Source organism: Sciurus carolinensis, unplaced genomic scaffold (genome assembly GCF_902686445.1).
Source record: "Sciurus carolinensis unplaced genomic scaffold, mSciCar1.2, whole genome shotgun sequence".
Classification (NCBI taxonomy): domain Eukaryota; kingdom Metazoa; phylum Chordata; class Mammalia; order Rodentia; family Sciuridae; genus Sciurus; species Sciurus carolinensis.
In genome coordinates, this window is record NW_025920136.1 from 900,943 (window position 1) to 925,047 (window position 24,105).

At 36.5% G+C, this 24,105-nt stretch overlaps 1 pseudogene; it reads right to left on the reverse strand.

Moving 5' to 3' along the window:
- Positions 1-310: 310 nt before the first annotated feature.
- The window catches only part of LOC124974175 (phosphatidylinositol 3,4,5-trisphosphate-dependent Rac exchanger 1 protein-like), an 88,396-nt pseudogene continuing 64,601 nt past the window's right edge, over positions 311-24,105 (reverse strand).

Consider the following 24,105-nt stretch of genomic DNA (forward strand, 5'->3'; position numbering starts at 1 on the left):
GTGGGCCACAGGGCCTTTTGTGTGTTTCCTGGAGATCCCTCAACTTTGAAAGAGAGAGCTCCATCCTCCTGTACTAACTGCCTGGTCCATTCTCTAGGTGCTGTGCCCCAAAACCTGCCCCACAGTGAGTGCTCCTCAGACAACAACTCAAGTAAGAAAGCAGGGGTCCTGAGTTTCAACTGTCACTGACTCCATAACCCTGAGATAGCTGGGGTTCTGTATGCATTTGAGAAGCAGTGAAGAAGGAAGGACCCTGTGCCTTGATGGAGAGACCAGCTAAGGTAGGATGAAGTGTGTATAAGGAGAGAGATCAAGGGCTGACTTCCCCGAAGCCCTGATCTCCCAGGGATCTTGTGGCTGCTACTTGGGTCACTTGGCTGGATGTCCAGAGCCTCTCAATAGACACTGACAAGGCTCTTCTCAGGGACTGGGCTACTGGGTCACAGGGAAAGGAGCTGCTGCCCCTGGGTTCTTCTATCCCAAGAAGGAAAAGGCAGTCAGTGAACACAGTGGTACAACACTGCCCTCCACAAGTCCCTCAGTGTGCCTTTGCAGCAGACACTGCTGCTGCTCATATTGGTCAGAATATGGAGAGTCTGGTTCAGAGAGGTCCAGTGACCTACCCATGGTGACACAGCTGTGTGATAATGGCCCCATGTCTGCTTCTCTCCTGCTATTTTAAAACAGGATGACAGCAGGTTGCTACTGTGTGAGCTTAGTAGAGTTTCTAAATCATTTTGTTGGACACTCCTACCTGTGGCCTACAGTGCTTGGTCATACTGCAGCAGTCTTGACTCATCCAAGAATCCCTGGACATATATCTAGTATTCTCCTGCAGATCCTTGCAATGACACAGGTGGAGCCTGTATTCTGTAACCAGGTGCTAGGTAGCTGTGCTCTGTAAGCCAGTATTTCAGGGAGGACCCCCATGCTATGCCCATGCTCACCACATACTGTGGACTGCATCCTGTGCCTCTCTGCTTCCAGCACCACCATGTGAAGGCAGTGGTTCTGCCACCTGCATGACATTCAGGAGTCTGAGACTTCTCCACAGCTAGTAATGGGACCCTGTGCTCAGGAAGGACTTTCAGTCAGACTGTACCCCAAGGACCTTAGGGAGCCTGGACAAAGGCAGGTGAGCAGAGTTACAAGGATCAGGGAATGGGCCTTGGGGAGCTCATGGCAAGGACAAGCATCCCCTCACTTGGTCCCAGGTTCAGGCTGTTGGTGCTCTGTGTGGGGGTGCACAGGTCCTGAGAGGAGCTGGAGACCTCAGTGTAGATGCTGTGGAAGGATGAGGAGGAGTCTCAGGTACATGCTCTGACCTCCAGCTGGCCTGAACTTTATGTCATCCCCAAAGTAATACCTGGCTGGAATACCACTGTCCCCATTCATGAACAAAGGTACCCAGTCTCAGGAGACTTATGAGTCAAAGGCAGTCATGGTTCATGTCCAGCCCTCCTGACCCTCAGGTCAAAAACAGTTCATTCATCTCACATTCTCCCCAACCTTTGAAACAGATGCTCACATGGGCCTGGGTGACTGGGAAGACAGCTGGCCAAGGACACTGTCACATGAATAAGGGGCTGCTGGCTTTGCTAGAACAGGATCAAGAACTCAGTGACCAGACAAAGCAAAAAAACACAAGTACAGATACACAGCATGTTCATGGAGGAAATTTATGGCCACTCCAGCTTCACACATGAAAACTGAGGCAGAGCTTCACATTGTTCTTCATGTGCCCAAATCTGTTTTTCCTACTTTATCTATGGTAATGGTATGTCCAGGATCAAAAGTGGTACAAATGGTCTAGCCATAAGTTTTTTTACCCAGGCTTATGATTTTATAATATACATCAAGAAACCGCATCTGACTTGGAGTTGGTCACTGGTACCACTCCCCAGTGATCCTATGCAGGCTGAGTAGGACACTGTAGACGGATATGGCTATACAGGCCCTACAGCTTGAGTTTAAACACTGGGACTGAGTCCCTGTTAGCCATCCCCTGTGAGCCTACTGGTGCTCTTGCTTCTGTTCCTCCCCTGCAGCCCTGTCACTAGGCCTTGGCCTACAGAACCAGGCAGTGTAGACCTGGGTCTTGGATCCCTTCCTCTTGGTCCATGAAGGGGCCAGAACTGACTATAGTGAACACCTGCAGTGCTTCAGTTTCTGCCCTGAGGCTCTCCTTCCACAACCAAAAGGGAGGCACTTCCTCCATTTAACAGAATTTAAACATTTAACATTTTAATCCAAAAAAGAGGATTGAGTTTCAATGATTTACCCAGTGACTTAACCCCAAGTCCAAGATCCATCTGATACATGATAAAGCAAACAGAGCCTAGATATTGTCTAGAGATGGGACAGGGAAAGAGTGTACTTACCTTTATGGCCTGGCTTGATGCTGCATTTGACAGCAGGAGACTGGATCTCACTTCCTCTGACAAGGTCTTCATGTGAAGGAAGGGTTGCAGGTGAGCAGCTAGGAGGGACAAAGTGAGGGTTCCCTAGGATCCTGGGGTTATGACTTTTCTGGACATTTCCACCTGCTCTCTCCATGTCCAGCAGGATGGAGAATAGTGTGCTTATGGACACATATTCATCTCCAGATGTTGGGGGCTATGCCATGCGAACTCGCTGAAGATGGCACCTGGCAGCCAGCCAGAAGCTGTTTTGATCACATTGGAGGTACGCGTGCACAGGTGTTCTCGAGTGCTCCTGCTTGCGCCTGCTCGTGATTGGACAGCTGGCTCCTCGCCTGATCTCAACTGACGTGGCTCCGTCCTCCGCCTCTTGGAGGGAATACAAGCGGACAGTAGGTAGACAGTAAGGAGCAGCAGCAGGCAGAGAAAAGTGGCAAGAAGTAAGGCGCGACAGTAAGAACAGCAGTTAGCAGAAAGAAGCAGAGAAGCCATTAGCAGAAAGGAAGAAGAAGTGGCAAGCAGATAGAAGCAGTGAGTAGGGGCAGCAGCGGAAGGCAGATCGCAGAGTGGAGAACTGAGAACACATCTTTAGGTTGCAGATCACAGATCGCAGTACGCGGGACACATCACTAAAGCACCTCAAATAGACGCACCCTTAGTTCACAGGATGCAGGACGCACCTTTAAGAAGAAGCAGCAAAACTAAAAAGATATGGAATCTCTGAAAGTGTAGTCTCTCTCTCTTAAGCAAAGTCTCTTTCTCTCTGATAAGCAAAGCCTCTCTCTCTCTCTCCTCTCAAAGCAAGCAAACCTCATTTCTTCTATCCTCTATAAACAAGCAAGCAAGTATGGAAGTAGCTCAGAGATAGAGGTAGCTCAGTTTCCAGTCCACCACCCATAAAGACCCATGCAAAGTGTTGCTGCAGGCAGTGACAAATACCTGTGGATTTGGCACCGCAGAGAGCCAGTGACATCCAGAACCAGCTTCATCCACAAGGATAGTATCTCTTCTGCCTAAAGAGAGGAGGATGAAGGAAACAGCCATCACTGACCAGAAGAAACAAGAAGGGTTTGAAAATCTATATTCATGTCAAGTTAGGTACCACTGTGTTGGACACATTGTTACTGTGGAGCCTGCAGAGACCAAGAAGAAAGGCAAAGTCTGAATGGAAAGAGGGATGTATGTGTGCCTCATCCAGGTTTCTTTGAATTCACCATCATCTGGGGAAAGTCTTATTTAAAACACTCCTGGTCTCTGGGTGGACACACTCCAGATGCCTGATGGGAAGGGACAACCCTGACTGCACACTGCATGGGCTGGTTGTGCCTCCAGCCTCACCATACCAGTTCACCCTATCAGAGCTGATCAGGGAAAGTATCATGTGGGCAGTCCTGGGCCTGGAATATGAGCCTAGTGCCATGGTGCATACTCAGAAGCTTTCAACTTGGGTCACAAGCTGCAGTGGAGGTAAACAGCTCAGCTGCCTGCTCAGCCCTGGGCCCACTGCCAGGCACACAGCTGAGAAATTTCTCAGCTGCATTTCACAGTCCTCAGAGCACCAATCTTATCACTGATAATTTGGTAGCCCTCAGAGCCTTCCACACACACCAGGCTCTTGCATTTGAGTGCCCATCCTTTTGTACATGACTCAGCACTTGCTTCACCATTCCTCTTCTAGGAGAGACTGTGGGTGAGGCTGCTGGAAGGAAGACAACCACCCAGCCTTTCCCACTCTGTCCATCAGCTAATTTAAGAAACTGTGCCCAAGGCCATCTCACCACATTTGTTTCTTCCATACTAGGGACACTGCAGTGACACAAGCCACTGAACTGATGTAATAGCCCAGGCTGAATGCTTCCAGGGAACTGCCATCACTGGGGATGTGCTAATAGCTCATGGGGTGGTGCTGTGCACCTGTCCAAATTGTCTAGAGAGCCACTTAAAATCCACTCACCTGGTGAAAGTTGTCTCCATTGGCCCTGGAGTCAGCAGAAGGTCCTGCACTCTTTGTGCCCCATAGGTAGTGCTTGCAGGCCTCAGGGAAGAAAGCTATGACAAAGGATATCAAACCCACATGGCCTAAACTGATCCTGCATGGACATTCTTCATGTCCTCCACAGTCACTCTGGGTCTTATTAGTGTTCCAGAGGACACAAACCCTGATCCTTCAGCACAGGGTTCCTTCTGACACATCCACCCCAGCACTGAGAGCTTAGAAATCCACCCTAGGCACAGGCATTGTCCTGGATGGTGTCATGGTTTCTACTATCTCTCATTCTCCTCTCCTTTCACCCTACCCTCCTGCTCACCCAGTCTGACCAGCACAGTGGACAATGCCATCTTCAACCCTGTGCAGCCCCAACAAGCCACAATAAAAATATGGGCAATGGTTTTTATATGTGTGTTTTATCTTCCCAACTGGAGGTGAGCTCTGGAGGGCAGGAGCATGTTTTCAAACAACTCTGCCTCAGTTCCAGGCCAGGTGGATGAGCACAGAGTTCCAATGCAGATGCCAGGACCCTGGGGCTGAGTCATCTCTGCCACTGAGAATTCTGAGTAAGTCTCCTAACATCAGGCATCACATGACAGGGAGATGAGATCTAAATTGTTTTACATTCCTCTTTAAAACATATTTAGTATTTTCTTTTTAATAATATCTATATTTTGGAGAATAATCACACTATCCCCATACACATGTATGACTATACCAAACTAAATTCCAAATTTATATATATCCATATTACACTAATTAAAAAATAATAATAGGGGAAAGGTAAATAAAGATCAAGGAAAGGAAAGGGGAGGGGTGGGAAAGGGGAAGTAATCTGGAGCAAATTATATTCTGTACTTGTATGATTGTGTAGAAATGAACCCCAATATTTCATCTATAATAAATGATAGAAAAGAAAAATAAGACCTAAATTTCAAACTTGTTTTCAAATTTAGGTTGTTGTGCAGGTATTTTAAGTTTTATTTTTTCATATCCTACTTTATTTTTTTCTTTTATTGGTGCATTATTGTTTCACCTAATAGTTGGGATCATTTTGACATGGTCATACATGCAGGAATTTTATTTACTCCACTTAAGTCCCTAGTGACCCCTTCTTTCTACCTCTTCCCTATTCCCCTTTTTCTACTCTACAGATCTCCATAACCCATTTTGTTAACACACCCAGTTTTTAATAAACCTCTTTGTCTTAGCATTTTAGATATTGTATGTATTACTGAATTTTTATGCAAATACCAAAGTAACATCTAGCAAAACTGAGATGCAGGATATTTCTGGCATTCTTACTCCCTATCCTAGTTAATATCTATCTTAAATTCATCTCTATTTTGACGTCTACCTCTGTGAAAAAGATTGACCTACTTTGACCCTACATAGATGGAGTATTCATATAGTACAAAATTTTGTTTGGCTTTTAAAAAATATCATAAGATTTGCCCATTTTTATATGTAGACAGTTTGCTTTGTTTTATCACTATGCAGTATTCCATTGTGTATATGTTGTTATTTATCCATTCTACTGCTGAAGAATGTTTTGGTGATTAGAAATTTTGGGCTACTGATAAGCTCACTATGAACACTCTTGTTCATGTTTTTTTGTAGGTGTGTGCAACTCATTTTTCTAGGGTATATATTTAGGAGTAGTACTGCTGGGTCATCAGGAAAATGTGTAAAATTTAGTAGATACCACAAGTTTCCAAGGTGACTTTCACTAATTTACAGTTTAACTATCAATGTGTGACTTTTATTCTATATCCTTACTACCGTATCTCCCTGGATTTTAATTTACATTTCTCTGTGATTAATGCTGCCAACCACGTGTTGGGCCCATATGTTTGAGGTTGTTGTCTTTTGTCTAATATCATTTAGTCACTCTTCAGTCTTCCCCAATTCTTCCTGTCTCCCGTCCTATGAATGTCGGTGCCCTCGATCTCAGTTCTCAGTCTACATCACTTCCTTGGTATCTAATTCAGACATATTTTTGAAGTTATAAATTTCTAATTTTTTATATTCTGCTCTCTCTCCTGAATTTCTAATATATTCTACTATTTATTCAGATCTTTTCCTTCTCCACCCTTGTAATTGCTCTGCCATTGTCTCAGAGACTTCCTTATCTTAGTAAGTGGCAATTTTATCCTTCTGGTTATTTAAACCAAAAAATTATCTTAGGCTATTGGTTTTTGTTTGTAAGTAAATCCTGTTGGTTCTTTAAAAGCCTGTGATGGGCACAGTTAATTCCACTGTTTGCATTTCTAACTCACTATAGCAGCCTCCTAGAGAGTCCCACAGCTTCCACACTGTATCCCTAGTGTGTTTTAAAGTAGCAGGAGAGGTGCTTTTAAAATATACATTAGATCTGTTCTCTATGCAAAATGTGCCAAAGGTTTTTAAGTTCACTTAATTTAAAGCTAAGAGGTTCAAATAATACAGGATCCTCATTTCTGAGTTAGTATTTGCTTTGGTAACTCACTGATTGTAGACCTTTGGGTTTCCTTGCAGTTTCTGTAGCATTTCAGCATTGTAGTGATATTTTTGCCTGTTTTTGTTCTTGCATAGATTTATCCAGATGTCTGCATGGTTTGCTCTGTAATCTTTTTGTCAATGGGCCTTTATTTCATTTTATTTATTTACTTACTTACTTATACGTGGTGCTGAGAATCAAACCCAGTGCCTCACATGTCAGGCAAGTACTCCACCACTGAGTTACAACCCCAGCCCATGCACTGTAATCTTTTGTTTCTCACAAAAGACCTGAAGTTTGTGAAGTCTTTCCTCACTGCTCTCTAATATAAGTTCTACATTAAGGGCAGAGATCACTGATTTCCTAAAATGGGGGGCACATGGGAAGTTCTCAGCATTTGAATGAATAAATGAATGCTGGAAAGAGCATGGGATTTGAATTTAAACCGTGAAAACTAAACAAACTCCCAGCTGGTATTTTTAGTGATGTGAATTTCAACAATTTACTTCAACAGTGTCTGTAAGATTCAATTTCTGTAAAATAGAATATATTCCTCATGATACCATCCTATGATGTAAATAAAAGTTTATGAAGGGCTTATCAAAGACATTCAGAAATTGATCTGTCCATCTATTCCCTTCCCAAGAAAAAACCCTGAGAGTTTTTTACTGTATGATCAGTTTACTTTTGAGCACTATGAGTTCCACATTTTTCAACAAAGTTACAGAAATACGAGTTTAAAGATCATCATGGATCTTTTCAAGATTTCTTTCCCTTCACATGATGGATACTTCTCAAGAAATTTTAAGTAACTGCATCAGCTTTAAGTATGCAAGATTTAAATACCATTTTGCCTGCTAAATTAGGACTCTTCTTTTATTCACTTCATTTTAAAAATCTGAATATCAATATTTTGATTATGATAAAATAAATTTTATTTTAGATGTGAGAAAATATATGTCAAATTCCACTTTCAGAATATTCCTCAGAATGTTATACCTATGTTCAGTCATATTTCAGAAATACTTTACATGGAAAATTCTAATGTACTTTGTGCTTTTCACACTATTCTGATTTTCTGCTTTTGTATTTTACATCTGGAATATTTTTCCTATGTACTTAATCCACAATTAAAAACTTTTACATCCTACCTTCATCCTTTGCATTTTCTGAAATGTTTTCAAAATCAATAATTTTCTAAAAATATAACTAAAAATGCAGCAAAAAGTCCTTATTTTGTAGTAGTAGAAGGGGTAAATAAGAACTAAAGTAAAACTATTGACTTATGAACTCTTTACAAAGTCTCTAAGATTATTTATGATGAACACACTTTAAAATAAAAGAATATTAGATGAAATTTTTATTTTGAATGTGATTTAATTGTATGTTCAAACTAAATGATTGGGTATAATTTACTGCTTGATCAAAATTAACAAAATATAATAAACCATATTTACAACTCAAATTGAAAAATCACTTTCTAAAGAAAAGCTCCCTTCTTTATATTAATCATAATTTTTCTATGCAGTATAGGCAAAGAATGAAGTGATATTGTAGCACAGATGGTTATTAAAAGCAATATAAGGATAATTTGAATAAGATGTACATACTTAATTTTAAAACAAATATTAGGGTTATTTTCTCTGAAATATTAGCTTGCAAATGAGAATAATCAACCCAAATTCACATATTTTAATAACTATCCTCTTCAAAATTCTACTCTTCCATGTAGATACTTCTTTCATTAATGGTATATGAGTTGGATCATTTTCCTGTTCATTTTGCAGCTAATATTTAGAATGGAAAAAAGGAAAGGGTTCATATACAAAAAAATAAATAAATAAAAATAAGACATCTTTCTAAGATCTGAGAAATAGATCCATATTAACTCACTTGATATAGAGGGAGGAAACTCAAGATTTTAATGAAGATTTAAAGTGAACACATCTTGAAAGACAGTTCTTCACCATCATCCCATTACTGTAAATTATTAGTTTTACATTAAAAATAAATGCTTTCAGGGGCTGGGGAGATAACTCAGTTGGTAGAGTGCTTGCCTTGTAAGCACAAGACCCTGGGTTTGATCTCCAGCACCCAAAAAAATAATAATAATAAATAAATGCTTTCATAGATTATCACATTTAAAATGGTGTTTTTAAGTCTTGAGATAAAGTTTCTTTAATTATAACTTAAATTTTGTATTTTACCTGTAAGGAGTAACAATTGATACTTATTTCCTTTCATATTAAGTATCAACTCATGTCTTAAAAAAGAGTGAACCATTCTTCTAACAAATCTACAATAGATAAAACTGAACAAAAACTGGAAGAAAAGATGCTTATGCTAGAAATGAAATACTTTATTTAAATATAATTTCAGAAACGTGTCAACAAAAACTGAAGTGGTTCTTTTACAAATAATGTGTGAAAGAAGCCTTATTCAGTGTGGGAGTGGGGAAATATGGAGATAGGGAGGGAGTCAGAGAGGAAGGAGGGCAGAAAGAGGAGAGAGAAAGGATAGGAGGAATGCTGCTGGGTGGATCAGCACAAAGAGAATAAGCAGAAGCCAAAAGATCCTGGAGAAAAAAAGAATCAGGTGAATTTATAGAGCAATATTTATTAGAAATATCCTGTGTGGGAGTATTGATATAAATACTTTCAAAACAGCAGAAGTAATAACTTCTAAATTCTATAGTAAAATATTTAACTTAAAAAACCTGCAAAATTAATTTTAAACTTATAGCAGAAAAACAGACTGCAATGCCAACCTCATTAAGACTGTCATCTTGGTTTAACTTCCAAACACCTTCACTCAGCAAGATTCCTTTTTGACACTAATGCTCCATTTACTGAATTCTGAGACAGTCATTTTTTTTAACCAATTACATAGAAAGACCCTTTCTGACAGGAACTGTCACTCTGCTGGTTTGAAAGAGGGTGATGTAGTGTTAAAGTCTAGCCTTGACCTCTCCCACCACTCTCTTTGTTACCTCCACAGATTTATCTGTGATAACTTATGTTTCCTTTTTAAAAATCTTCTTCAGTTATTATTGGTAAACACTGAAACATTACATATTTAACAAGCATAATAATATATTCCAAACCCAGAAGTCATAACAATTCCTAAGTTACTTCCCATTATGATATTTACTACTTGAAAACTAATCAAAAGAAAAAAATTTAATAGCTTGCTCAAAATTTTTTTCCTGCCTAAAGAACTGTATCTGATATTATTATAAAATAGTAAATGTGTTCTCAGGGCTAGTCCTGAGAACTGAAATCTGTAAATTCTAGATACACAAGGTCACTGAAAAAGAAGGCCTTCTATGCAGCTAAAGAAAGATGAAAATTATCTTGCCAGGTGCAGTGGTGCATGTAATTCCAGAAGCTTGGAGGCTGAGGCAGGAGGATTGAGAGTTCAAAGTCAGCCTCAGCATGGTGAAATTCTAAGCAACTCAGTGAGGCTCTGTCTCTAAATAAAATACAAAATAAGGTTGGGGATGTGGCTCAGTGCTCCAGTACCCCTGAGTTTGATCTCCAGTACCAAAAAAAAGATAATTTTCTTTACAGGTACACATTATCAAAATAAAATTTATGGTAACTGATTGCACTATCTATGCTTTAAAGTCAACAAGTCTCTAAAGCAATGCTTCTTAATTTTCTACATTTCAGAAAACTCTGGTTCTCTCTCCACAATTTTATCTCAAGGACTCCATATGCTCTCCCCACTTATCCACCCCATCTTTGTTAACTTTGAACTGGAGAAACCAAATTAATAACCAGCCTTGAGAAAAATATGTCTTAGGGAATTCCCTACATTAAAAGCTGATGCTTTTGGCAAAGGTGGTGGCTCAGTGGCAGAGTGCTCATTTGGCACACATGAGGCCCTGGGTTTGATCCTCAGCACCACATAGAAATAAATCAATAAAATAATGGTATTGTGTCCATCTACACTGAAAAAATATTTTTAAAAAACTGATGCTTTGTAGGAAATTTCTGTACACAAATCCTTTCAGATTTTCCTTGGATCCCCCTGAAAAATATCACATCAAGTTAAAATAAATTCTTCTAGATAAGTTAGAGGTAGTGAAAATGAATGGAGCTATATTTTTTTGTCCTCAGCCAGTTCAGGCTCTATCTAGCTTATCTGTTTATCAGAAGAGGGGCCTGACTTACAGCATGCAGTCTTATGTTAGGTGAATGAATAAAGTCAGAACACCACTTCCAAGATGCCTCTTTCACTGACAAGGAGTTACTTTCTCAGAGAATTACAAAATTTATTGCTCATTTCCCCATTTACAATATATTTTCCCCACTATTACTTTGTAGAATTTACTTCATGACTTTTTTTATTCTCACTTTAAGGACTCCTTCTGATTAAATATTATGTTACAGTCAGAATGACAAATTACCTGGGACATGCATAAGTTTATTTTGAGGAAAATACCTTTTTTGATAAAATATTAGTGAATACATTGAATTACAGGGTGAAGCTGTAAAATGTAATATGTAACCTAATTTTCACATAACATATATCACAAAATCTTTATAGAAATATTTTTTTTCATTAAATACACATGAAGAACTCAGAAGTGAGTTCCATAGATGCCTCTAAATGTTTTCCTCTACACTCTTCTCCTTCAACAAAGGTTTTGATTTCAGCAGTTTAGATCATGGTATAGCCAATTTTCTTTAAATCAACTGTCCATAAACCAAATATACACTTCTATGTGAATACAAAAGCAGAACCAGAAAGCACCACACTCTTTAAAAAACACAAGTTAAATTACAAATGAATATAGTCTGGTCAATAGAAGAAATATTTCATTCACAATTGTATTAACAGAGATATATTTCATTTTGGCCTTGTAGAACTACATAGTTACACATAAATAATATATAAATAGAAATTCCTATCTTTAACAATCTAATAATTTGACCTTCACTAATTTTTCAACTGACTGAACATCATTTTCTCTGTGTTTGGTGCAGAGGATTGAACCAAGAACCTTGTGCATGCACACGGGCTCTACAACCGTAAGCTACCTACCTGGTACCTGACTGTGCACATTACAACAAACAAGTATACCATGATTTATCAAATTATTGTCCCAGTATATGACACTTATGGTACAAACAATTTTGGAATAAGCTACTACTGAAGACAGAAATTTTTTTGTAGTCCTTGGCACATTTTGCTGCAATGATTCTGAAAGATTTGCCACCAGTTTCACTGAGAATATTAGCCTAGTGAACTCCAACTAGAAAGAATATCACTGGGGTAACACCTTCTCCCTTGCTAACCAAAAACATGAAAAGGGCGTGCTTCTGTAGTACGCATTTGTTTAATGACCAGCAAAGCTTGTTTGCTGTGTGAATTCCTTCCTTTGGAAACTGTCCTTTCCCACTTGTCTCCGTGTTCCACTTGCTGCTCTCATCAGAACTGCTCCACTGTCTAGCATGTTTTGTTGTGAAACATTTCCCATAATTACCCTCCCCCCTTTTAATGTGAAACATGTACCTTCTGAATTAAGTCTTTTAGTTTACAAACTTCTTCACTCAGTTCTTCAATATTACTAACAAGTTCTTCACAAACTAAAGTAAAATTCTGGGGAGAAGCCCATTCCAGTACTATCTGTTAATATTTTAAAAAGTCACATTGTAAATAACAGAAACAACTTTTTTCAGCTTTATATACACAATGGTTACACAAAATTTCTATACACTAAATTACATAATTGAGAAGGTTTTTTTTTTTTCCAGGATAAATCCTGACACCAAAATAAGTAATTACATATATATGTAGTAATTTTTCATAAATAATTCAGTAATTTTATATAAATAGTTGAATTACCTTGCTAAATGGATTTCCTAAATATGGGTACATATAACACTGAAATTAATATAATAATTGAATAAATGATTCCCATATTAACATTACATAAGATCATAGGAAAACAAATCCATTTAAAAATTTTTATTATGACAACAGCTAAAAAAATCATAAAAAATTAAACAATGTTTGTTTTTGCAGGTCACTTATTTTCTTACTAAAACTTCCTTCACTAAAACAATTTTATATTGATAAATGTTTCTTAATAACACTCAAAACACTTTTTGTTTCACTGTTCATTTGGGTCTCCTGTCACTTTACATTTTAAACAATTAAATTACTTTTGAGAACAAATGGGAAGTTCATTACAGGTATTGGTTTAATTTTTGCTTTATTCATTTTCCTTTACTTGTGGATGAGAACACAGTATTTTTCAATTAATTGGTATTCAAAGGAATAATATGAATTAATTTACTTAATATGATATTACATTGAACAACTGATATTTTACCAGATCAGTACTTTTTACTGAATTATAATGAACTCATTTGGAGTGATCTCCAGTGTTCAGACTTTTTTCACTTAATAATTTTGGTAGAATACCTTATGAGGATTTACAGGTAATTCAGTAATGATATTCTGTACAGCTGTTATTAAATAGCCACACTGTTTAATTTCAGAAGAAAGTTGAGGAACTCATCATCATATCAAATAAATAGAAATCACTTGAGAGCAATTTACTTCCTTCTACTAGTCTAGATACAAAATCTAGTTATAAAATTAATAGATCCTTTGAAAATGTTTAAAGATTAGGTAATATGTGTTAGGAACTGAATTAGTTCATGAATTATACCAATTAATAAAAGGGAAAATAAGTTTTGAATCTTAAGGATCTTATATTTCAAGATAAATGTGGACACACAACTATAACATTTTTACCTGAAGAGACTCGTGAAGAAAAAAGATAAAATAACCAATATTTGAATATCTCCTATATGAAGAGACTACTAGTTATTTTTATATATATTATTTCTTCCAATCTTCACCAACAACTACTAATGTTAATACTAGTTCATACATGAGATCTATAAGTGAGTTATTAAAGGAATTTAATCAAGAAAGTATAAAATCAGTCTTTTGTAGAAGAAAATTTATTGGGAGAGTGATGTGGCTTAGAGGAACACAAAAACAAAAGTAGAAACACGGGAAGACTAATAGATGCATCAGAGATAATGAAGAAAAGCTTAAACTAAGGACCTGACAGTCTCAATGGAATGAGAAGGTTGAGTGGTAGTTAAGAAACTTCTAGGATAATAAATTTAAAAATCTCATGATAGACTGCATGCAAAATAATAGTAAGAATCTGGAATGTTTCTCATTACTTGCTTTCCATAAAAGTTGATGCCAAGCAGAGAACTCAGTTTGAGGATGGGTGACAAGGAGAATAGTGGATGGAGAGAAATCACCATGGCATAATAATTAAGAGCACAGACTCTTGCATCAAGACTCAAGCTGAGTTTAGAATCAGCTTCCACACTTACTAGCTCTATGATCCTGCAAAAGCATAATATCCAGCCAAATGTTTCCATATTTCTAGAATAGTTACAACACAACTTTCAGAAGGACTGCAGGAGGCAACGTAAAGCATTTTGTCTTCCAAACAGCTGGCATTCAAGCAGACTTAATTATGGTAATGACTGCAATTAGGATGAGAGGTGGGTGGCAACCACTAGTAAGCAGTAGATAATGCAGGTCTTACAAGGGTATTTCTTCTGAGGTCTACAGACTTGTGAGGTTACATACAATTCAGAGGTTGAGTGATCTCCATGAGAAAAAAATTACATTTTTATTTTCACTAACCATTAACTGGAATTTCTTGTGAACATAACAAGAAATCACAAGAGTAATTAGAAATGTGTGTGATATGGTCAACATTAGAAATCAAAATTATGGTCACAAAAAAGATCACAGAGGAAAGGGACATGCTGTGAAGAGAGGGGAATTGATCCAGGCAGAACATAAAATATATTAAAGGAAATGGAACTTTGGAAGTAGAAGAGAATAAGGAGTTTAAAGTTGCTATGAATTACAATACTTGGGATACTTTCAAGAGGAAAAGGTTAAGCACATTTCATAAGGTATCTCTACTAATTTTGGCTAAGAGAAGATGCTTTTGACTAGATTAGTTTCAGTAACACAAACAAATTTACAGTGAAAAGTACCAAGAAGAACAACTCAATAAATTAGCAAAGGATGTGAACAGCTAATACAGAGATAAAGAAATGAAAATTGAAAAGATAATATGGAAATACAAAATGCTATATTTAAGCAAAATGACAAGAATTAAGTAGATCATTAACATCAAGTGTTGACAAGTTCATAAGCTTACCTTTGTGGAGAATGCTTTAATATTATCTACTAAAATAAAAATATACAAAAAATATATTACTAAAGAAACAAAGAATACTCTTAAATCCAAACATAAATTTTTAGATAAAGAATTATTTCATTATAAAGCATATAAAGTTTCTTTTACACCACTTCTAGGAGGAAAGTTTATCAAAAGCAAGCAAGGTCAGCCTTAAGTAAAATTAATAGGAGACTTCTTTAAGACCCCTTACAAGAATGTATATAACATTTTCATTTAAGAAAAGTCTTATCTCTTAGCTAGAAAAAATTAGGTTGGAAACATTGTTTTATGAAATATAAACTTTATGAACATAATATGTATATATATGTCACTGACAATGAAAAAGACCTCATGGTTGCTTTTGATAAGCAAATTGAAAATAAAAAAATTATACTACTTAGGAAAAGAAAGAATTATAAAAACATTTGCAAAATGCATATAATTTTTATTCCATTTTCTTTCTGATCTTTACTATAGAAAGGACAGATATTAAAGAATATAAGACATTATTTCTACCCAAGCAATAGCACTAATTACTTTTATTTTTGTTTCCATGTGATATTTATATAAACTTACAATTCAGATATTAGTGTTCTTTAAATATGCAAATTTTGTTTATTACCAATTAAAATAACTACTCAACAATTCATTAATATGAAATATATTTCATGAACTCAAGGAAATTATATCCATTCAGAATTGCTATTGGAAATATCAAATGATATCAGTTATGTAATTCTAGTAGATGATTCACAGATATACATGTAGAATATTAATTTATCAGCTCTTCTTCTAAAACCAGGAAGGAACTCAATTAGGAACTCAGTTCAAATAAATAATTTTATTAGCAAAATCACAGTTTTAATCAATATAAAGAAAATGTAAACCTATATTTTGACATTATTTTCAGAGTCACTGAGTATAGACAGCCAAATCATACAAAATGAACTCTTTAGAGTACCATTTTTATCATATACATGTGAATAGTGCCTCCCCATCAGACCCACACATTATATAACCTACACAACTTTGTATCATAGGCCTAAAAATTTTGCACCTATTTAAAGAATTTAAAATAAGCAAATATGACACAGGTATGGTTTATTTAATCAAATTAACTGTGTGTCTGTGTGTGTGTGTATGTGTGTTTGAACTAAGCTAATTATAACCAGGCCCATCCCTGTCAGGATTATACTTTAGGGCCCGGTAACATGAGGCCTGGTAATGTGACTTGCTTTGTCAAATAAAATATGATTGAAGTCACTGTGTGACTTTTGGACACAAGCTTAAAAAGTCACCAACTAGTCTACTGGTTATGCTGTTGAACTAGTTTCTTTTTTTTCCTTTGCCATAGAAAGAACTTATCACAGACTGGGACTGTTCCTGTAGCCTCTTCTCAGAATAACAATGTGGAGAGCTACCACAGCTGATCAATAATAACCAAGACATAAACTTCACTGTTAGAACTGACAGAGATTTAAAAGTTCTTTGTTATAACACTATACAAGCAGACTAATATAATACTCCATATTTAAAATTTGAAGTCAAGCATTATGATAAAATTTAAAATCTATAATAAAAGCATTATATTTAGGTACTGTGTATTCATTGTAGAATATCTAAAAATAATTCAAGCATTGATATTTTTACCACCCAAAGATAATAACTGGTATTAATAACTGATAATAACTGGAAAATATTCTACTGTAATATTTTATTATACCATACATTTTATTCTAGTATTTTTGTTAGAAATGTACACAAATGACATTATACTTCACATTATTTTACATTGTACTTTTTATGCTTATACTGAGTAAGTTTCCATGAGAACAAGGTTCAAAATAATCTTGATGAAAAAAAATTATAATGATGTAATCTAATTCAACCATTTTTCTGGATGTTACATATTTAGTTTTAATATTTTTATTTGTTCTAATTAGTATACATGACAGTAGAATGCATTTTGACAAATCATACATAAATGGAGTATAACTTCTCATTCTTCTGGTTGTATATGATGTAGAATTGCACTGGATGTGTAATCATGTATACAAATAGGGTCATAATATCTGATTCATTCTATCATCCTTCCTACCCCTGTACTACCTCCCTACCCTTCACTCCTTAGAATGTTAATAAACAATAGAGGTGAATAATAGGTTACATGTAACATTTTGTATCTATGTAGATTTTTCTTTTTTTGAGAAGGACTGTTTCCTCCATAACCATAATTGTGAGACACTTGACACATTCAAGTAGATTTCAGGTAGCTCAGAGCTAAGAGAAAATATCTGGGCAGAAAATGTTAAAAATTTCAGACATGAATCAAAATTCATTGTTTCTGTTCATAATATCTCAAAGTTGCTGTGGAATGGCAACATTTAAAAACTGACCTTTTTATTCTACAAGTCTACTAAAGCAGGAAAAAATGTAAATGAAGTAAGCATATACATTCTTGGAACAGAAATTACTGTAAAAATTTTTACACATACAAGGAAAGCATCTTAAAATAAATCAATAGCTAAATTGTTGAAGTTATAATACCAAGAGATTATAATTAATCCATTCAACTTTTCCTGCCCTTAGTTTTCTTATGACTTAATGACTAATTTTTCCTTTTAAAAATGACTTTGAACAAATGGGAAGTGCAACATTTTTTCATAACAGCATGTAAACCAAGTCTTTGATTTAATAATAAGGTCAAATTTCTAGAATATATGTCTGTCAGTTTTAGTTTTTTTAAAATTCAGCAGTTTTAGTAAGTGACCCATTCAGAATTCTGCATACTCTTTAAATCTATTAAATCCCACAAAGAAAATTCATACTGGCAACCCTGACAGTAAACAAATAATATCAAAAAATTTAATTTCCAAGTCAGTTTGTAGAACTTGGCATATTCCTTCACAGAAAAAATAATAAAAAAATAAAAAATGTAAACAAAATGAACAAATATATTCAAGGTTTACTGATTTTAAAGTCTTCTCAAATGATATTCTTCACAGTGTATTTAAGAGAAGGGGAAGTGCCTCTAAGGTAACTTCATAATAAAGCTTTAAAAAATCTAAACAAGATACATTATTTCCTGGAAGATTTCTCTAAATTTTAAAATGGAATGGAAACTGATTTGTTTATAATAGTTACAATGTTAGCTTTAGAAAAGCTGCCCTAGTGATGATACTATTACATTTTACAGAATACTGCAATTCATTGACTATTTATTCAATAAAATTTGTCTGTACAGTTATATCCCTGGCAATGAAGAACATGACTAACCTATACATCAAGTCCTTCTGGTCATTCTAATGTGACCAGGTATGGAATCACTACTGTAAATCATGGTTACTAATTTCCCACATGTTTTCAAAGACCATATGTAGAAACTGTAATGTATAAAGTTGCTCCCCCTCCCATCAGGTACAGCCATTTTGCCCGCCTCCCAACCACTTGTCAATCTGTGAACATCCTAGCTAGCTATTGGTTCATCAGTCAGCTTGCAAGTATCCTTCTCCAATATTGGTTCCCTGTTAGCCTGGCAGAATTCAACTGTTTCACTAGCTCCCCCGCCATCTTTTTCCCCTCTTCTGTCTGTCCTACACACTTTTCTCTATCCTCCTGGCTTTCCACTTTCTCTAGCATGTTCCCTTTTCTTTTCCTTTCTCTTTTTCTCTCATTTTCTCTCTTACCCTGCAGGGAGACACTGTTTGCTTAATAAATTCCCTTATGTGATTTCCCGTGTCCAGCATGGTTCCATGGAAATTCCTTACAGAAACCACATATCCACTCATATTTCTGGTACTTTAACCTTAAATATACAATCCTCATTTAAAACATTACTTCTGGGGAGAAAAGAAAAATGGAATATGTTGAAATAATAAAGAGTACTTGGCAGTGGAAAAAAATGTTACTATGTTAAAGACTCAAATGAAATTCTTCACAATGCATTTAAGAGAAAAGAAAATGTCATAATAATTATATTTCTAATTTTAATTTTTATTTGCTATAATTAGTTGTACATGACAGAAGAATGCATTTATGCATTTTGATACCTCATACATAAATGGAGTGTAATTTCTCATCTTTCTGATTATACATGTTGCAGGATCACATCAGCCATGCAGTCATATTTGTACATGAGGTAATAATGTCTGTTTCACTCTACTATCCTTTCTACTTCCATACTCCTTCCCCTCCCCCTCCCTTCAATACCCTCTACATAATATACAGTAAATCAATTCTTCCCTATCATCCCCCACATTGTGAATTTGCATCCGAATATCAGAGAAAACTTTTGGTCTTCAGTTTTTTGGGTTTGGTTTATTTTGTTAGCATGATATTGAAGCCAGAATTAAGGACAGGTAGTTAGTGTAGAAATAGGGGATCAGGTCAATTCGAGGAAATGAAGCCATGAAGCCATCTGCCTCTGGAAGTTGGAGACTGTTCCTGGAAGAATGGAATGTCAAGGATCTCCGGAGTCCATTGATTACCAAATTTACCTGCCTTTATCAAGGACTGCAAGCATGGAGCTTCTAATTAATGCCCCCTGGGCCCTTACCTGCCTGAATCACCTTGGCCCTCCCCCTGCCCATGGCTTCCCATTTAATGCAAAACCAGGCCTAGTCATGTAGGCAGGAAGGGAGAGATAAGGGGGAAGAGAACTGGAGAACAAAAGAGACTTTAACCTATAAAAGTTGTAGGGTGCGCTCACTTCTTGGGACTTTAGAACATCAGTCCTGGCCCCCTTCTTCCTCCTGAGAGAAGTCTGTAGTATTACCTTTAAATAAAACCTGCTTAATAGCTTGCCTTGGCGTTTTCAACCTTGGTGTGTTCTCTAGTGTTCAATCTTCAACATTAGAAGGAACAGAACTTGTCACCAGTAAACAGCGGTATCAGATTTGAAGGTTCCACCGAGATTTACGCAGAGGTAAGTAAGCTTCTCTCTCCATGCACCCAACATCTGTCTGAGGTGCATCTTTCTGTCTCTTTCTTTCTGGAGGGCAAAATGGGCACCCGTTGGCTACTTAAATGCAGTTAGTGCAGCCAGCAATCTTAAGACTCAGGTAAGAGGTTTCCCGGCCCAGGCAAGTTTCCAATCACCGGCTCTGTAGGCATGTTGGAATCTGCCAAAGTCATTTCCTACTTTTCTGTCCAGGCCCGGAGCGCAATTGGCGCCAGTACACAGTGTACTTAGTCCTGATCTGCCCAGGATGCGTGGAGGTGGAGGAGAGGTTGGATCAATTGCAGGGTTCCCTGGCCCAGGCTACTCTCAGGAAGACCCCAGGACTCTCCCTCCTGACCACCCTGAGGGGTATCCAGGGTGATCAGTAGATGAATGGCACTGAGGGAAAGCACCAATTACCTTTGCCTCTGTATGGGTGGCACAGTGCACAACACTCCTGCATATCCACTCCCTCCTGGATGCTCCCCTTCCCTTGCAGGTCAGACATTAGGAACTCAGACTGTAGGATTAAGGTCTGGGATGATTAGTATGAAAATGCCCAGGTTCCCTTTGTTTGCATAGTTAGCCCTCACTAGTCTAGATATCTAGAGTCTCCCCATTACTGTTCCTGTGCTTAAATATGCTCACTGTGTTCTCTTTAAGCTGCAAGAGGGAGGCATTTAAAAACCCCACCCATGAGACCCTCCAAGCAAAGGGCGTTATACCCTAACAACCAACAGATGTTCCCTTGCCCTCCAGAGATTCCTTTAGTCTACAGGGCAAAAAGATAGGCAAAAGGGACACTTTTTACTTTTGTCATCATTTTCATAATTAGGAGTTTATAATGGCAGGGAGGAAAGCAGTAATGCCCTTAAATATAAATCCTCCCAGGGTCTGTAGCACAGGGCAAACTAGGACCCTAGCACTTTACCAAAGAAAGCCAGAAATAACTTTGGCAAAGTCAGGTAGTGAAAGATGGGTTTTTCTGGACTGTAAGGAAGCTCAAAGTTAGGGAGACGTCCCTAATACTTCTAACTCAGAAGAGAGCTTCTCTCTCAACAGTATTGCCAGATTCACCACTAGCCTGCATAATGCTAAATTCCAAATGAAAAGTGTCTTTCATATGTTACCATGTTTGACATCAATAATCTCTACCATGAGAGGTGAAAGCCTTGAGGAATTGCCTACTAAGGGAGGAAGACCAAGGGGACCCTCCCAACTTAAGACAGACAAAAATAAATTTAGGGAGGTTTTTGGAAGATCCTAATCAATATTGAGATGTTTCAAACTTATGCCAGGTATTTGACTTCACCTGGAAAATTATTCTATTAACCATCTAGAGCATAGGCAGTTCCCAGAAGCCATCCTAACTGGGATTCAGAAACCATCCTAACTGGGATTCAAATAATGAGTAGGATGCCTAGAAAACTATTATGTGGCCTTCAGGAAAATCCTGCTATTTTCATTGAGAGACTTAAGAAAACTAAAAGAAACACAACACACTGAATCCTGACCATAAAGGGCCACCTACTTTTAAGGTACAAATTTATTATTTAGTCAGCCCCAAATATTTAGAGGAAATTACAAAAATTGGCACATGGCCCTGATCAATCCTTAGATGATCTTCTCCAGCTTGCACATTCCATTTTTAATAGAGATCAAAAGGAAAGAAAAGGGATCATAAAGACAAGAAAAAGGACTTAATAAAGATCATTCAAACTGATAGAAACTTTTAATGCCTTGCAATAGTCCATGCAATTCACCCATTTTAGGATTTAAAAAGCAAACTGCCTAGTCCAAAACCTTAGAATAATGTAGCAGTAATTTCTCCCACCCTGTAGTTCTTAATCCATACACTTTTATCTTGGATTCCAAATGCTGCTTGGTTTACTAAGTTAGATTTAAAAGATGACTTTTACTGTTTATGCTAGACTCTGAATAGCAATTTGTTTGCCTTTGAGGAACCAGATACTGTATCTCAACTAACCTAGACAGTGCAGCCTCAGGATTTAGATGGCCCTCACCTGTTCCAGACAAACCTTAGCTAAGGACTTAACAAAATTCAGAGATAAAACATCTGTGATTGTTCTCCAGTAAGTAAATGACATCCTTTATGTGCCTCCACACAGGAGGAATATCAAAAGGCCATTATGGAGCTCCTAAACTTCTTAGCTAATAGGAATTATAAGATCTCAAAAAAATAAAGCTTAATTATGTCATCAACAGGTTCAATACTACAGGAAGTAGCCACCATAGGACAATATTCTGCTCCAGAAATATCAAAAAGGGGCCTTATTTCAAGCTCCTGTCTTCAACTTACCTATGAAGCAAGATTTAACCTGTTTGTCACAAAGGGGAAAATAAATCCCGGATAGGCAGCTATAGGCAGCTCAATAACCAATGGCATATCTCAGTGAGGAGCTTAGTAGAGTAGCTTCATTCTCAAAAGTAATGGAAAATAAGGTCTCATAATTTTCTTTGACATTCAAGCCTGTCCTGATAGAGATGACTAAAATGCCCTAGGCACAAGGTTTCTGTTAAAACCTGTTAGATGCTTCCAGATCTCAGTCAAGGCTTACATTGAAATGTAAATAGAGGAAACCTGAAGGCTCAGTAGGAGACCTGTCTGAAACCCAAAGGAAAAAAATGCAAAAAGATTCTTACCTACACTCCAGCAAAAGTAAATTTTATGGTGCTTTAATAAAGTAATTAATGGCCGTATCATTTTTCCAGGACTCTTGTTTTTTTAAATTCTATATTTTTTTGCACTCATGATTTTTTTGATCAGTTCTCCTTTTTATTCAACTAAAGCTTTTGAACATCTGTTACATTGTAATGGAGATTCAACTATAAAGTTACAAGGCCTTTAATTTTGTGTTATTTGTATGTTGTGCTGTCTGATGTCATGTTTTGTCTGTATCAAAACTGAGCACTCCTAAAATTAAAATTTAAAAATGGATCTAGATACTTTTAATTCACATGATTTAAAAAGGTTCAATTCAAATTGGGTAAACTAATAAAAGTAAAATATGTTTGAAAAAAACTCACAAGTCTAGGTGGTCAAGCTAATAAAATATTGATGTTAATAAAATGTCTCATATCAATTGTTTCTAGGACTGTTCTTCAACAGGAAAGAGACAACAAATACTGTTCAGGACACTTGTCTGATATCTTGGTTTTTACAGAATAAGTGAATTAGAGTTAACATGTTTGGGACTACTCAAATGTGTTTGTAGAGACATCTGATTAATTTACAAAGTTAAAATGCTAATTGTTAAATAACATCAAGTACTCTTAACTCCTTAAATTCCATGGGGTATCATACTTAAACATTATTGGTGTTTTCATAGGTTGGTAAATAAAAGGGTTTAAACTTTCTTTGTGTCATCACTAAACTAAAAACAAGATTACTAAGAGCTATGTCCTAACAAGTGCAATCTTATACAAAGTGTCCCAAAAGTTTCAACTGTGTTTCAATTAGAGTACTATAAATTACAAAATATTTAATCTTATTAAAATGGAGTAATTTATCTAAATTCAGAAATTTCATAAGAGTTGTTTCAGAATGTGAACAAAAAAGGGTCAACAGATAGGAAACAGAAAATAAGAGATTCTAGGTATGGAAATAAATTTAGTAAAAGGGAAAAGGAAATGTTTCTGGGTAAGAAAGTGCTTCTGTGGTGAAATACATGAGGGACTAAGTAAGTGCTAAGAAAATCTGTGTAAGAAAAGGGCAAATTTCAACAAGTTTGCATGTAGCTAATTCGGTTGTGTGTATGTGAGACAGTTAAAGCTATTTAAAGTTTTTCCTAAGGTAAAATACTAATGTTCTGATATAAACCAAAGTTTAATCTATATGGTAAAATGACAAGGATTTCTTAGAAACACTAATTTACTCTTAACTTTGTGTCTATTAAGTTTTATTCTTTAGAACAATTAATGTTAAAAATTGGGGTTTATACAAATTATGGTTAAACACCTGTTAGAGTATTGTACTATGTTACAGAGTCTAAATTTTTCTTTAAAAACTAAATT